Here is a 14111-nt window from a genome sequence, read left to right as displayed (position 1 = left end):
AGTCCTGCATGGCTGCTGCCATGGAGGATCAGGCCAGGACCTTGTATGGTAAACCGCCCTTACCACTTGCACCTTCTAATGCTACACCAGAGGATGGCGACAGCAGCGACTGCTCGCCCCATTCATGCTAGCCGGGCAGACCATGAACCCATGGAGGGTATTTTTTTTCTCAACATCTACATATGTGGTAGTTGAGGTGCACCCTGCCCTCCACCCTCCTGGGAGGGCCTCAACGTCCTCCACCTCCCCCCCCCCCCCCAGCCCACCATGGGCATTTTTTTATGTATTTTTATTTTTTGCCTATTGTGCATTTATGTAGCAGTGTTGCTTTGTGTGGCATCTGAGTGCATCCACTGTAGATTCCAGCTGGGCCCATACAGGCTTGTCTCGTGTTTGTGGCTTGGGTTCCGGACACATATGCGACTCCTGCTTCCCCTTTCCATGGGCTTGCAAGGAGTGCAGCGTGCAAAGGTAACTAATGCAGGGGCACTGGGCTTCCATGATGTATGTGGGCAGTCTGAAGTCCAAGTTGTGTATACACCCCAAATGTGATTCATGATTGTTTAGCTTGTGCATGGTTGACATCCCCTTTTATTTATTTTTTAAACATTGCAGACCATTATGTTTTTATTGTGATTTCTCAGGTATTCGCTTGCCTGTCTCTATTGTTGGTGGCCTTCATGCTGTTTGTACTTCCATGACCACTTTAGTTGACGGAGTCACACTGACAATAGCAGTGTACCATGACACGTTGAGGCAACTGTCGTATTCCGATTGCTCGCTATCAGACAGGATCACTGTTCGCTCCTGTGTTTGTGGTATGTTCCCAGTTCCATCATCTAGCAAGTCCTGAAGTGTTTATAAAAGGAATATTACAATTAAACTTCAATATTGTGTAAGAATTCAAAATCACGTGAGCCAAAAAACACCAGACTGGCAGACTCTGCCAAATCAGACGTGACAACACAGAAGTTTTGATTCTGTATATTTTTAAGAAATCAGTGTAAATGGAGGATGTTAAATGCCAAAGTGGGCAGTAGTGTGCCAACATAACCATCTTCCTTGATCTCCAAAATCATTTCACTCATCAGCTAATTCACAGATGGTATACGTTTGTACTAAATGCAAGGTATATCACAGCATCACAAGGTTTCTGGCCGAGACATGCCTATGGCTGGATTTGCCTTTCATTTCCCGTGAGCACTGGGGAATGAAGACAGTCTGGGATAGAAGGCAGTTTGTGGAAGTTAAAACCTTTGAAGGTGCACACTTCCAGTAATGGTGCCTGTTATAAGCCCGCCCAATGTTTTTATTATTTCTGCCTTCATCGATATGTGATATTGTTGGTATTGGACATAATGCTAACCATTTTATTGACCCTATTGGGTGGTACACCAAGTGGGCCCTACCAAGATCCAAATAACGTTAAGGTATATGCTTCTCCACGTATCCCAGCATGCCACAGTAATCAATCACTAAATGAAACAGGAAATTTTTTGTTCAACTGGTTTGTCCACTTCCCTCATGGTAAATAAGTTTGGTGCACTGACTTTATATATACACGTCTGTTTCCCTTCCTTGCTTCCATCATTGTACTGTAGAGAATGGCTTATATGCATTTTTAAAGCACTTACTTTGATGGATTAACTTTCAATCACATGTTCTCTGTTGGGTTATTATGCCTTTTTAGAGAGGATCATACTTATTTTGCTTAATGTGTCACTATACATATGTCTGCTGTATTGTCAGGCGTATTGGCTATGTGGTTTGGTGCTTTGCAACATAGCTGTTAGCTTGCACACATCATTGTCCATTGGTGTCAAACTAAAGATGGGATGGGAGGCGATGCCTACAGTGGAACCTGTACAATAAGGAAATCAGGGATCTAATCCCAGCTTCCCCATCTGTAGGATCCTGGGCAAATCATTTTACATCACTATGCCTTATTTTCTGCAGCTACTAACAATAGGATCATCTTGAACATATCTGTAAGTCTGTAAAAGTGTGCTCTTCCAGCAGCACCCTTTAAGGCTACAGGACATCCAGAAGTGTGCATTTCCTCCAGAAGACAATTGCCAGTAATATCAAACCCTAATAGGGCCCTGGTATTACTTTGTGAACTTCCACTGCTGTTCAAGCAATAGTACTGTTGCTGTGGGAGCCGCCTGCAAAAGTACCCTTTCAGTGCAATGGAACTCTATCTGTGTGACCTTCCTCCAGCATGCTTGGTCATAAAAAAGACGCAGGTAGTGCCCAGTGACTATTTTAAGACCCTAACAGTACCCTGCATGTGCTGTAGGACACAGGCCTTGTGAGTCTCCTTTAGCAGTACTGCATCTCAGCTACAGGGTCTGACCAGTGTGAGCTTCCTTCAGTGGTGCCCTGGCATTAATATAGGCCCCCGGCACTGTAGAATTCCTGTAGAAGGACATAGTGAATGCTACAGGATGCCAGCAGTACCTAGGGTTCAAGTAGTTTGAGCTTTCTCTAGAAGTACCACATCAGTGTTATGTAGCTAGCAGTGTGATTTTCCCCCAGCAGTGCCCAGCAAGCACTACAGGACCCAATCAGTGTGGTTTTCTGCCAGCAGTACACTGTAAGTGGGATCTACCTTCAAAAGTTCTCTGTATGTGCTATAGTACTATAATAATGGCCAGGCCAAATAAGTGTGGTGTGTTTGCCATCCTCCTGAATCTATTGTGTGCGACACCTGGGCTAGCTTCACAATCTCCTAAGTGTAATACATGGCTACCCAGTACATTTCTTCTGAATGCAAGCAATGGCTAACCTACAAAACTCATCAGGAGTTGTAGGGGACTATCCTTTGTAATTAATCTAAGCACAACGCACAAGCTGCCCTTCACCTTTCTTCTAGATGCAATACATAGGCTAACCTGCATAATTCATCTAATCGCAATACCATGGAAATACAGAGGGTACAGTGCAAGACAGCATAAAGTTAAGAGTAGCTGGTATTCATATAAAAGTGGCAGGGTTTTACCAGAGCACAGTAATGGCTGTACTCCCCGCCCATACCATCACACCTGGATGGAGCTATAGGGTTTCCCATCCGGCGTCCATGTGTGAACAGGGGCAAACAAGGGATGTGAGCTGCCCTTTGCCTTGGTCCCCTTAGCCAACTGCCCGGGCAAGGCTGCCCTGGGGAAGTTGCACAAGTGGGGAGTTATGGTCATGTGCTTGATGCACAGACCAATTGGCCCCGACGAGGAAGGGCAGTCGGAAGCAGGCCTGTGCTTTGAAGTGTACAGGGGACGGGGATGCTACATGATCTCAGCAGTGCCTTTACAGTCATATAGGGTCTCGGGAGGGCAGTGTCAAACATAAGTCAAGTGGGTTGGTTCAGGCCCATGAGGCCCCTTCCTCCAGTGCTTCACATAGGCTGATGTACTCTGACAGAGGAGAACAAAGATGAGGTTCCTCAGCTGCAGTGTCTTCAGCTTCCATAACGTGAGAGAAAGACACCTTCATCAGTAGCTGATTCTAAGTAGAATATATTCTACTGAGAGTGAACATCGGTTAAATACCCTGTTGTATGGGATTTCTCCCACTCAAGAGGGTCTACAACCATGTTTAGCTCTCTGCACCATTCACAGAGGAGAAATATCCATTTGCACATCACAAGGGAAGTCCAGCACCAAAATTCTAGGCAATTCTACTCTGAACAAGAGTACCATCAGAAACCCCAGACAAGTGTTTCAGCCTTGTTGAGCCACGGCTCTAGCACACCATCACACCAAATCCCCCCTCTTTTCTTTCGGAGCCATGCTCAAAGATGCCCGCCAAAATAGCAGAGATGGGCGACGAAAGAGCTCTTTTCATCTCCTTGCATGTAGGCCACACCTCTTTTACTTAAGGTGCCTATGACCCACCCGACTCTCCTTAAACCTTGTCTTGTGACTCGTTAGAGCCTCGCTGGGGTTCCCCGTCCTCTTAACGCACAGTGCATTTATATGTGCGTGCATGTTCTCTCAATGTCAGCGACTGCGGACGTCCAGTTTGCAATACTAGAAAAAAGCATGATAGAGCGAGCAAAAATGTCGCTTTCTTTCATCGCGCTCAGAAATTCGAATAGGGAAAACCACACACCCATTATTAATAATATAAAGCTTATGCCGCAAAATAACTAATGACAAATCAAGACAGCCCCAAAAACAAATAGGTCCTGCCCAATGTTACTGTTTAAATTTTATTTTATCAAGATCGCACGTTAGCATACTTAGGAGAGAATGAACTACTAGAGCCCATGTTTGAAGATCACTTTTGTTCTTCGAATTCACATACAATTGCACCCAACATTCTATAGGATAGGCTAGCTGTTCATTTTTTTCAGGTTGCGGACAGACATTCGAGGCGTGGGGATGGAGCGCCCTCTGGCGAACAATTTTAGAAAGAAACCAAATATGCAGTACTTGGCTTTGAGTTGGACTTCATTCAATCGCAAAGAAGCATTAACGCCGTCTGGCTTTGTCTTTTTATTGGAAATGTTCGTTATTGACCACGAAGAAGTGTTTTATCCTCAGACCATGTAATGTTATCAGCACAAAGAAGGGCAGTTCGCGTTCACTGATGAACAGCTATTGGTCGGCGTCTTTTGAAGTGTGTTGACTTTTCTGCATTAGACTAAAAGTCCCTCTTTTCCAAGCTTTTTACTTTGATGAAGAACAATTCTTCATCCCATTTTTCGAGTTGGATAAACAATACCCAGGCCGTGTTATGGAGCTATTAAAGGGGGAGCTGATCAAAGTAAACAAAAAAGAGCTGCGGCAGAGGGGGATTGGATTTATATCAGTGAGATTGTGGGAAAATATACTTTATTTCGAAACATTCCGAAATCCATAAAGCCCCTTTGCACCCCAGCACTCTATATTCAGAGGTATCATTCTCCCTTGTGGAGAAGACATTTTCTTACGATTTCGGCTCAACTTGCTCCATATGCGAGAGATTGAAGGGGCCAGGAAGGGGCCAGAAAGACCGTTTAGGTTCTGAGAAGATACAATTGTAATTGAAACGGTGGAACGTTTATTCTCAAGTTTATTTATTTATTGAACATGTGTTAGGCGTCTATACAACCGAATGGTGTTTCCAAGCGCCACACGGGAACGGGGCAGGATCAAGGGGAGTAAATAACAGTGGCAAAAACAGTAAATATACAATTGTCGTCCTACTAGGCCTTGACACATTCGGATGTGTAAGTGCAGTGAGAGAAGTGCAGGAGATATGGAAGGGAGGGGGAGCAAGTGCTGGTGGGAACCCGGGGAGGGAAGTGCCAAGGGGAGCCGCTGGCTAAGTGCTAGGGCGGAGGAATCCCCAGGGTGAGATACACAGCCGCTAAGCAGGGGGCCCACAAGGGCGGGGGGGAGGGCTGGTGTCAACTGGGTAGAGGGCCAGGTAACATGTGAGATTCATGAAGGAACAGGCCACCAGTCTCCGCAGCAGTGATGTCTGTTTAAGGTTTACAAATAAACCAGAAACACAATTTTTTAAAAAAAAAAGAAAAGAGGAATTTCGGTTTTCTTTAAAGGCAAAGCCTAGATCTACGATGGTTATTTACAAGTAACTAAGTGCATAAAGTGTATTTTCCACTGTACAGTGATCAGGTGGGACCTCTCTCCACAGAAAATGCAATAAACCTGCATCACCATTATTTGACAGCGAGGAAGCGTGATGTCACATTGTCCAATGGTGACTAATATCACCTGCATTCTCGCATCTGTAGCAGGAGGGGGCGCTGCTTTGTAATGTTGTGACTACATTTATTTCTTAAGTGCAAAGCTCAATATGTACATAGAGTGCTTTAAGAGGGACAGACATGTATATATATATATGTACGTTCAAGAAAAAAGGGCGAAAAGCACACAGAGGGTCCCTGAAGCTGAAAAGCTGAACTGGAACTGCGAGTTCAAAGTTCTTTGTCGTATTGTTAAAGAAAAAATGCCTCTACTGACACCAGAATTTCCTAAATTTGAAAAATGTCAACAGCAATGAATATGTAACGGCAGTAGATACCCTGTCATGGATGGTTATTGGTCCATGTATACACATGGGCCATATTTACGGTCGCAAGTTGATCTAGAAGTGGCTCTTGATCAATGACCCTGGTCTTGCTGTATTAAAGGACATCTAATATACAAGCACACTTCTACCATCTGTGTAACGCAACTAGTGTTTTATGTAGCAAAGCACAGCACAACATTTAGCATAAATTAAACATGTTAAAAATGTAATGAAAAGGTCTTAATGGGAAGCAATCTGGTAGCAGTAAACTCAGAATGTAATGGGGCAAGCACGCATACATGCACAACAGATAACCAAAAAGTAATTTTGTCTGTGGCTTTGGACCAGGTCACGTTGTTTTTTCGAATGCTGCTGTTCCTACAATAAGGCGGCGCGACCTAGCACAGAGCACTATCTGTTGCTCACACACACATTAACATCCTGTGCAATGCATGTCATCTTATTTCTTCAGGATGCCTGGCAGAAAGTCCCAATGCAAAGTATCCCAAGCAGATACACACATGATTAACAGTACAATTACTAAAAAATAAAAAAAGGCAACAGAGCGCATTTGTGGTATGTCAATCTTGTACTGCCTTACAAAAAGCGTAAACAAATTAAATGCACATTTTTTTAAGGTGTATGCTTTGTATGTCCTATAGGCTTCTTGACCATTTCTTTTTTGTGTCAGCTTGTGTTGTTTGTTTGTAGTGGGATATTGTTGTTATAAAATGCTGTCAGTGGTCCCTGCTAATGTTTACTTTCTTGGTTCTGAACAGGCTTCATGTTTTTTGAATTTGTAAATATATTTTGTTTTGAAATGTATCCCTCACACAAACACACAAGGAATGTATCTTCACAAAGCAGTTTTAAAAATTCTACTTCCGATTTATTCAAATGTTTGCAGAAGCCACCAGGTGGCCCTGTGACACAATCTAAAAGAACTTCAGCTGTTCACCAATCAGCTTTAAAAATTCTACTTCTTTCATTCTACGGTTTGCAGCAGCCACAAGGTGGCAGTGGAGACAGTCTACACATGTTCAAATCTTGTCTTTTGTCCTTCCAGTGAGTTAATGAGTGCTGGGCACTGCTCTGACCTGACCTCGGTTTAGCAGTTTATTCAGTCAGACAGACAATGCCGTCGGTTGCCTCCAGCCTCCATTTTGTGCCCTTGTCAGAAGTATATAAAAGGACCCCGCCTGTTGAAGGGCTAGTTCTTTGACAATGGAAATCAATTTGAATAGTCCTAAAACATGAATTCAAATCCGCATGCTAATGATGTGAGTTTCATTGATGTCTTGTAGTCCTAATATTTTTAGTAACTTTTTTGTTCTCTTTCCTCACTAGCAGCAGAACAACCTTTCCCCATTTGCAGAACCCTTCTTTCCTTCCTCTCCACTCTCTTTCCTCGCCAAAACCTTACCCTTTCTCCTCTCCTCTCTACTCCTTTCTTTTCTAACACGTGCCCTTTCTCTACTCCTTTCACCTTCTTCTCCCCTCCTCTCCGTTTCATCACCAGAACCCCCCTTTCCCCAATACTCCTCTCATTCTCTTTCTCCCTCGTACCTCTTTTTCTCCAGACATCTAGCGAACAGCCACGAATACCAAACACCCCGAAGCAACCTCATTCTATAAGTATATGTAAACCCTGTGCTTTATCAAATAATCAAAAGAGCGATACATAACTTTAGATTAGTAATCACGGTGCAGTGCCTTGGGTTCCTGCAGCACTGCATGAAATGTCATCGCTGGAGCGGATTCCACAGGGCAACCATGTCCACTAGGGGGCAGAAGGGCATCCACGTGAACCTTTAAAAGTTCTGACATTTGAAAGCCACCCCCTAAAGCAGCGGTATTCAAACTGTGGGTCGTGGCCCAGCGGGGGGTCGCGGCCGCACCCCTGGCGGGGTGGGGGGTGGAGGGGCTTGAGAGTCCAGCATGAAATGTAAAAAAAAAAAAAGAAAAACGTTTCTTTTTATAGATTGGAAGACACGGACAGAGTTCGGCAGACCCGGTAATTGGCCATTTGCGGGTGCCGGAATCAAGGGCCTCCCGATCCCCATTCTGCCCCATACGGCTGAATGGGGATGGGGACGTCGGATGCACCGGCACATTCAGAGTTGTGCCGGTGCATACGACGTGCTCTGCTCGCGGGTGCCGTTACACCCACCAGGAAAAACCTTGCAGGTGAAACGGTTCCCGCAAGCAGAGCCGGTATTATGGCGGTCTGGGAAGTACGGTACCAGCATGCTTATCGGTACCGTACTTCCCAGACCACCATGCTCATAATGAGGGCCACTGTCTCAGGCACCAATGAAAAAGTGGCCCACAATTGTAAATGGATATTCATTCATAGACTTTGAATAGTACCCAAGGGGCTGCTCTGTGTTAAAATGTAAGTACATTGTGATATTTATAGAACATTTATTCAGCAACAATGGTCAAAATGACCAACTGCATAGTGAAGTAACTCATCAAACTGAACCACATTAGCCAAAAAGGTGGCACATTTTGGCTTGCCTACACTAGCATTTTGTATTTTTCGTACAGGCATTGCCCTATAGGCCAGTCCAAGCCTGGCGGCTCATTCATAATGGCACGGGGGCACCCACCCAGTGTCCCCCTCACCCATTATGGAGGAGCTAAGGAGCCAGCCCAGTGAAACAATGAGCACTCCATCAGCTGCTTTTTGCAGCTGAGGGAGTGCTCCTGGGCTTGCTGAACTGTCAAAGGGAAACCCTATTTCCCTTTGACAGTTCAGTTCAGTTCCCCAGCTGCACATGCTCACTGAGCCATGCAAGGCTGGGGCGTTTTGCTTTGCCAGCATTGCAGAGCCCATTGCAAATGCTGGCTGGGTAACTGCATGTCTGTATGCGCGAGTGGGAGCTTCTGTACCTCCTCGCACATACTGACAGAGCAGCCTGGAACAGGTTGTTTCAGCACCCACATGCAGGCCAATGCAGAAGGTATGTTTATGTTCATTTTTTTTTATTGAAACATGTGTATGGATGTGCGAATGCTTGTGTTATGTGTGAGTGTATGGGGATGGATGCTCGTGTGAATGTTAGAGTGATTGCTTTTGTTGCACAATCCCCCTACCCACCTGGCAAAGTCAGCTCTCCTTCTGAGGTGCTGTGGAGCCCAGGGGACAGAGATGGTATTTTTTTTATTGGTTTTCTATCATAGATATCCAGTCAAATATACCATGATTTCCCCCTTGGCACCCCAGCGCCTTGCATACACACATAACCGTGTTGATTGTGTTAGGCCTAGTGGGGCCCAGGGGACAGGGATGGTATATTTCTGCTGGACATCTATCATCGATGGCCATTAAAACGTGTCATGCCTGCCTCCTGGACCCCGGCAGCAGCAATTACAAACTGTTTAGATATTTACCCATTTTTTTTAAAGAAGGCTCTACAATGCAACATTTTAACCCCTCACTGCGCTCAGTCGCTATGGCATTTTTGAGGGAAATAGTTATGCACACCACTAAAAAAATTCCCCAGCCGCCACTGGCTCTCGGACTGTGTTGGGAACAGTATGGGGGAGCCCAGGGACTGTGGTGGGAGCAGGATGGGCAGGACCAAGGGAGAAGGGCGGGGAGAGCCCAAGGTGTGTGATGATGTGGGAAGAGCCCAGGGACTCGGTATGAGTGGGATGAGGGAGCCCAGCCACTGTGATGGGAGCAGGTGGTTGAGCCCAGGGACTATACTGAGAGTGCAGTGACAGTGTGCAATACATACTGTCCATTTGGCATTTGTCTGGGGGCCCGGCCTGCCCACATTTTGCTATGGGGGGGGGGGGCAGGCCTAAAAAGTTTGAAGATCACCGGCCTAGTGGATTTACGATGTAAGGCAACTTCTTTGATTGGCATGCTCATCAGAGTCTCATATACATAACAATCCAGTGTGCCTGTGTATGGACATCACACATTTCACAGCTATCTCTATAAAAAAAAAAAATAACACCAACACAGAGGGGAGGGGCAGGGCAGGGGGGTCCCAAACAATTTATTGTTTGCTCAGGGGGGCCTTGGCATAAAAAGTATGAAGACCACTGCCCTAAAGTCTCCCAAGGGCCAGCAGGTTTCTGAGCATTCCTCGCCAGTGCAGACCAGCCCTTGTACAAGACAATGCACTGCAGAAAAAACAGTCACAGATGGACCTAAAGGTTAGCATTAACCGAATTAACAGCAGCCATCATAAAAACCTGTCTCCTTATAACACAGAGAATCTAATGCTGAAGAGTTTCATCTTTATGAGGCGAACGCTGACATTATTGTTTTCCTTCGGTTACTTTAAAGGTATAATGCCGCATAAAGAATACCCGAAAACCAAAGTGCCACGCTTACAGTCTCCGTCGACATGTATGGTAAGTGGTAACATCAGACCCACTTATAGTGCCCCTACTGTTTTACAGAGTACTTCCGGTATAGGTTTGCATGCAACACGCTCCAACCCTAGAGGTGTACACAATGCACATGTCTGTAATGCACGAAACGGGAATGGGTGTTATGAGGCAAGCTGAGACTGTGCTGCTAGGGATTACCACAACGCAGTCTATAATTCTGCAATACCACCAGTACTTGACTTGCACACAGGTTAGCGAAAAAACAACATGTGTGCGTCTGAGGGGCAACCGATAGATGCACCCATCACAGAGCAGGATAATTGCATTGTTACAACTCGAGCTGCCTGTGGAGACATGTGAGGTTATGTCTGCGGCGGAAGGCAAAGAAGGTTCATTCGTTGCACAGTGTTAGGCAGAATCCTGTGCAGTTCCCTTAGGGAACACTGCAAAAAGATTAAGACTACAGGAGTAAGCAGTGAACCCAATTGGTAGCAGTCTGCACCACCCAGATTTACCTGGTAGCTGTGGCTCAGCAGTACGACTTCTCTCAAGAAGAGTAGGGCAGTATATAAGAGTATACACAATAGGGCTAAAAACACAGTAGAGCAAACAAACACTGACCAGAGCTTTGTATCAAAAGTATATGATTATTTAAAACACACTTTAGGCAATACACTAGCGCTCTAATTCAAAAGCAAGTTAAAACACAGTCAGCTAAAGTATACACACCTCCCTTGATAACTATTAGACAAGTCAGAGTTAACACACGACTATCTGTTAAAACAGATGTGAGCGCGTAGCCTAGATGGCACTCCAATAGTTACGTTAAAGGGAGAAAAAAAGGCAGGGCATAGAAATAAAACAGTTCCCAACACTTTTAGAAGTTCAAAGCAAGGGAGTAAAGGCAGTATACACTGTAGAGCCAAAGTTCATAGGCCAGGCCCACTTTAAATGGAGCAAAGCAAAATGTGCCCAAGATCACACAGTTTAAAATGCACAAAAAGTCTTTGCAGAATGTTCAAAAGAGGTTGGGGTGATTCAAGAAGTAAAGTTAGAAGGGCTGGGGCCAACCCAGTTGGAAAGCCAAGGATTTAAGGGTCACCTTTAGCAATCCGTGGAAAGGGAGGCCAGGCAGAACACAGTACCTTAAAGAGAGAGGAAGCTCCGGCGGTGGCGGCAGTTCCTGGCAGTGGTTGCAGTTCATTCTTTCAACCAAGGGAAGAGAGGATCTCGTCGAGAAGGAAACTTGGAGTCGTTGCACTGCCCAGGGATGAAACCAGCCGCGGAGTTCGTCAGTTAAAAGGTGCATTCCTTTTATACGCGGTCAAAGTGGTGAAGCTTGGCTATCCGGCCACCGGGGTGCTTGGCACGGGTCATTTGACCAAGAGACGTCTTTGGAAGGCAAAAGGGGCGAACTGGTTGATCCCACCAGCTCAAAGGAAGAAGACTCATCCAGCAGAAGATCTTCGCTTGTCGTTGAGAAAGTGGTGAGTTTGTTGCAGCAGGGCTCCACCGGTGGTGTCGTCGTTGAAGATGGCTCAGCTTCTTCCCTCTTCAGATTCTTAGGTCCTGTGGCGACTTCTGAAGTTCCAGTCCCAAAAGCCCTGCTTTTATGCAGAAAAACCCCCATTCAACAGCCTAGCTGTCACTCAAACATGCTAAGTGGTGAGCCGGGCGGCTCACCACTGGGCCAATCGGAATAGAGTGTGACTTGGGTTGCTAAGACAATGCAGTCCAGGGTGCCAATTCCCCTCCCACACATCCTGTGGAACCCAAACAGAGTGGCACCATTTGGAGGGCTTCTGTGGAGAAACCCGCCAAAAAGTGGAACAAAGGGCCCGACCATGGTTGGAGTTACAGTGATGGACACGAACACCATTTTAGAAAAGAGTTCTGGCAAAAAGACCCAACCGTTGATTTAATATTAAATAAATAAATCGGCGGTATCTTTAACATTGCACCAAAAAGTGGTGCGTTTAAAATCAATGGGAAAATCCCACAGGAAATATTTTGCATGGTAACCACTGCCACCAGCCAGAAACTCGACAAGGGGGGACTGGACAGTACCCCCTTGAAAACAGACCCAGGGGCAATCGAATTAACCCCTTCCAGTACTTCCACAATATGATGGTTTGTACTGGTTCTGTTCTCAATTTTGGACTAGTAAAGTCAATGGTGACTTTACATGCCCTGGGAGACAGTAGCTAGTCCCAGGGTATGGAGTCTATGTTTGTGGGTCACTATGACACCCCTGTGTTACTGCACTGAGGGTCTGTGTAACACACATGAAAAACAGATGAAACCCTATGGAGTAAAAGACCCCATAGCCATAAGCACACAAAAAGTCAAAGACATATCTCAAATCATAAGAGTGGGAGGAAGAGAGTCTCACTCTTAGCAGGAGAAACAAACAAACCCCAAAAATCCAGCAAAGCTGCTGGGGGACTCACTAGGTTTGGGAAATTAGCCTTATAAGAGAATTCTCCCCAACACACAGCCTGAATCCTCGTTATATGGGCAGATAAACACACAGCTCTATGTCTTCTTTTCGCTTTTTGCAGGTCGCCTTACAAAAATACCAATTTGTTTTCAGCCGATTGTCAGCAGCCTAAAAACGCAAAAAGGAGGCATTGCTTCCCACACCCGCCCACCCCCACCCTCTCTGCCTGGATTTGTCCAAAAATGGGGGTTTTGCTCTCCAAACCCCCCTACCTCAGCTCCGCCGCCTCCCTCCCCACCCAAGACTCCCCCAACATATAGCCGATTATGTATATACAAATCTGCATATCAATGCCTCCTTGGCCCTCCAAGGCTATGCCTCTGTATTATATGTATTTATGCACCTGTTGTACTTACTGGTATGCACCTGCTTATGCTATGTAACCAAGCTATAAGGCGTCCTGTACTGTTTGCGCCCGGCTACCCAAGGGTTTGGTGCGCATTACCAAATAAATAAACAAACAAACACACTTACCTGTTTTCCCCCCAATGGCGCTTTCATGTCCTGGCCCCTGTTCGCCCCTGCCGGCACTTGTGTGCGGCAGGGGCATGACCATTCCATTTAGAAAGACCACGCTCTGTGCGGTCAGAGCGGTCTCTATAAATAGATTTTCTTTAAAATAGTTTTTTCCAAAAAACGATGTATTGACTTAAGATCGAATACCTCCCTCCTTCACCCTCTGACCCTGTTACTCCCACTGACTGCGATGACCCTCAGGATGCATCAGAAAACGCCCCCCCACCGCCCCGTTACCCTCCCCCCCCCCAGGGTAAGAACCATGGTACACAGAGCGCATACCCGTAGGTGAGGGAAATGTACATGCTCAATATGAATATATTCTTAACATGCACAGAAAGAAATAGCGCAGATAATACTTGCATGTTAAATAGGGAAATTGTACAAACATTAAAAAAGTGGCAAAACTGCCCCAAATTTTGCAACATAAATGCCCCTTTGTAGACGCATCATAGGGTAGTAGTTGCTTCTTAATTATCCTCCAATACTCAGACACAGTGACAGCAGCATTGACTAGTGAGACGTGACAATTATTTGGGAAGTAGCAGCGGTTGACTGGAAAAAACGGTGTATTGAAGGCCTGCAATTCTTTGAATCAGATGAAGGGTGCCAGTGGGACAGTTAGTGGTTTTCATAGGACCTTAAAAAAGCAAACGGCACCGACTCAGATGTGGATAACAAAATCTAACACTGACACCCTTAAAGTTAAAACGGATTCGCAGGACCA

The sequence above is a fragment of the Ambystoma mexicanum genome, chromosome 8 (assembly GCF_040938575.1).
Source record: "Ambystoma mexicanum isolate Mex_15411 chromosome 8, UKY_AmexF1_1, whole genome shotgun sequence".
In the NCBI taxonomy this organism is placed as follows: domain Eukaryota; kingdom Metazoa; phylum Chordata; class Amphibia; order Caudata; family Ambystomatidae; genus Ambystoma; species Ambystoma mexicanum.
This window is presented reverse-complemented; position numbering follows the sequence as displayed.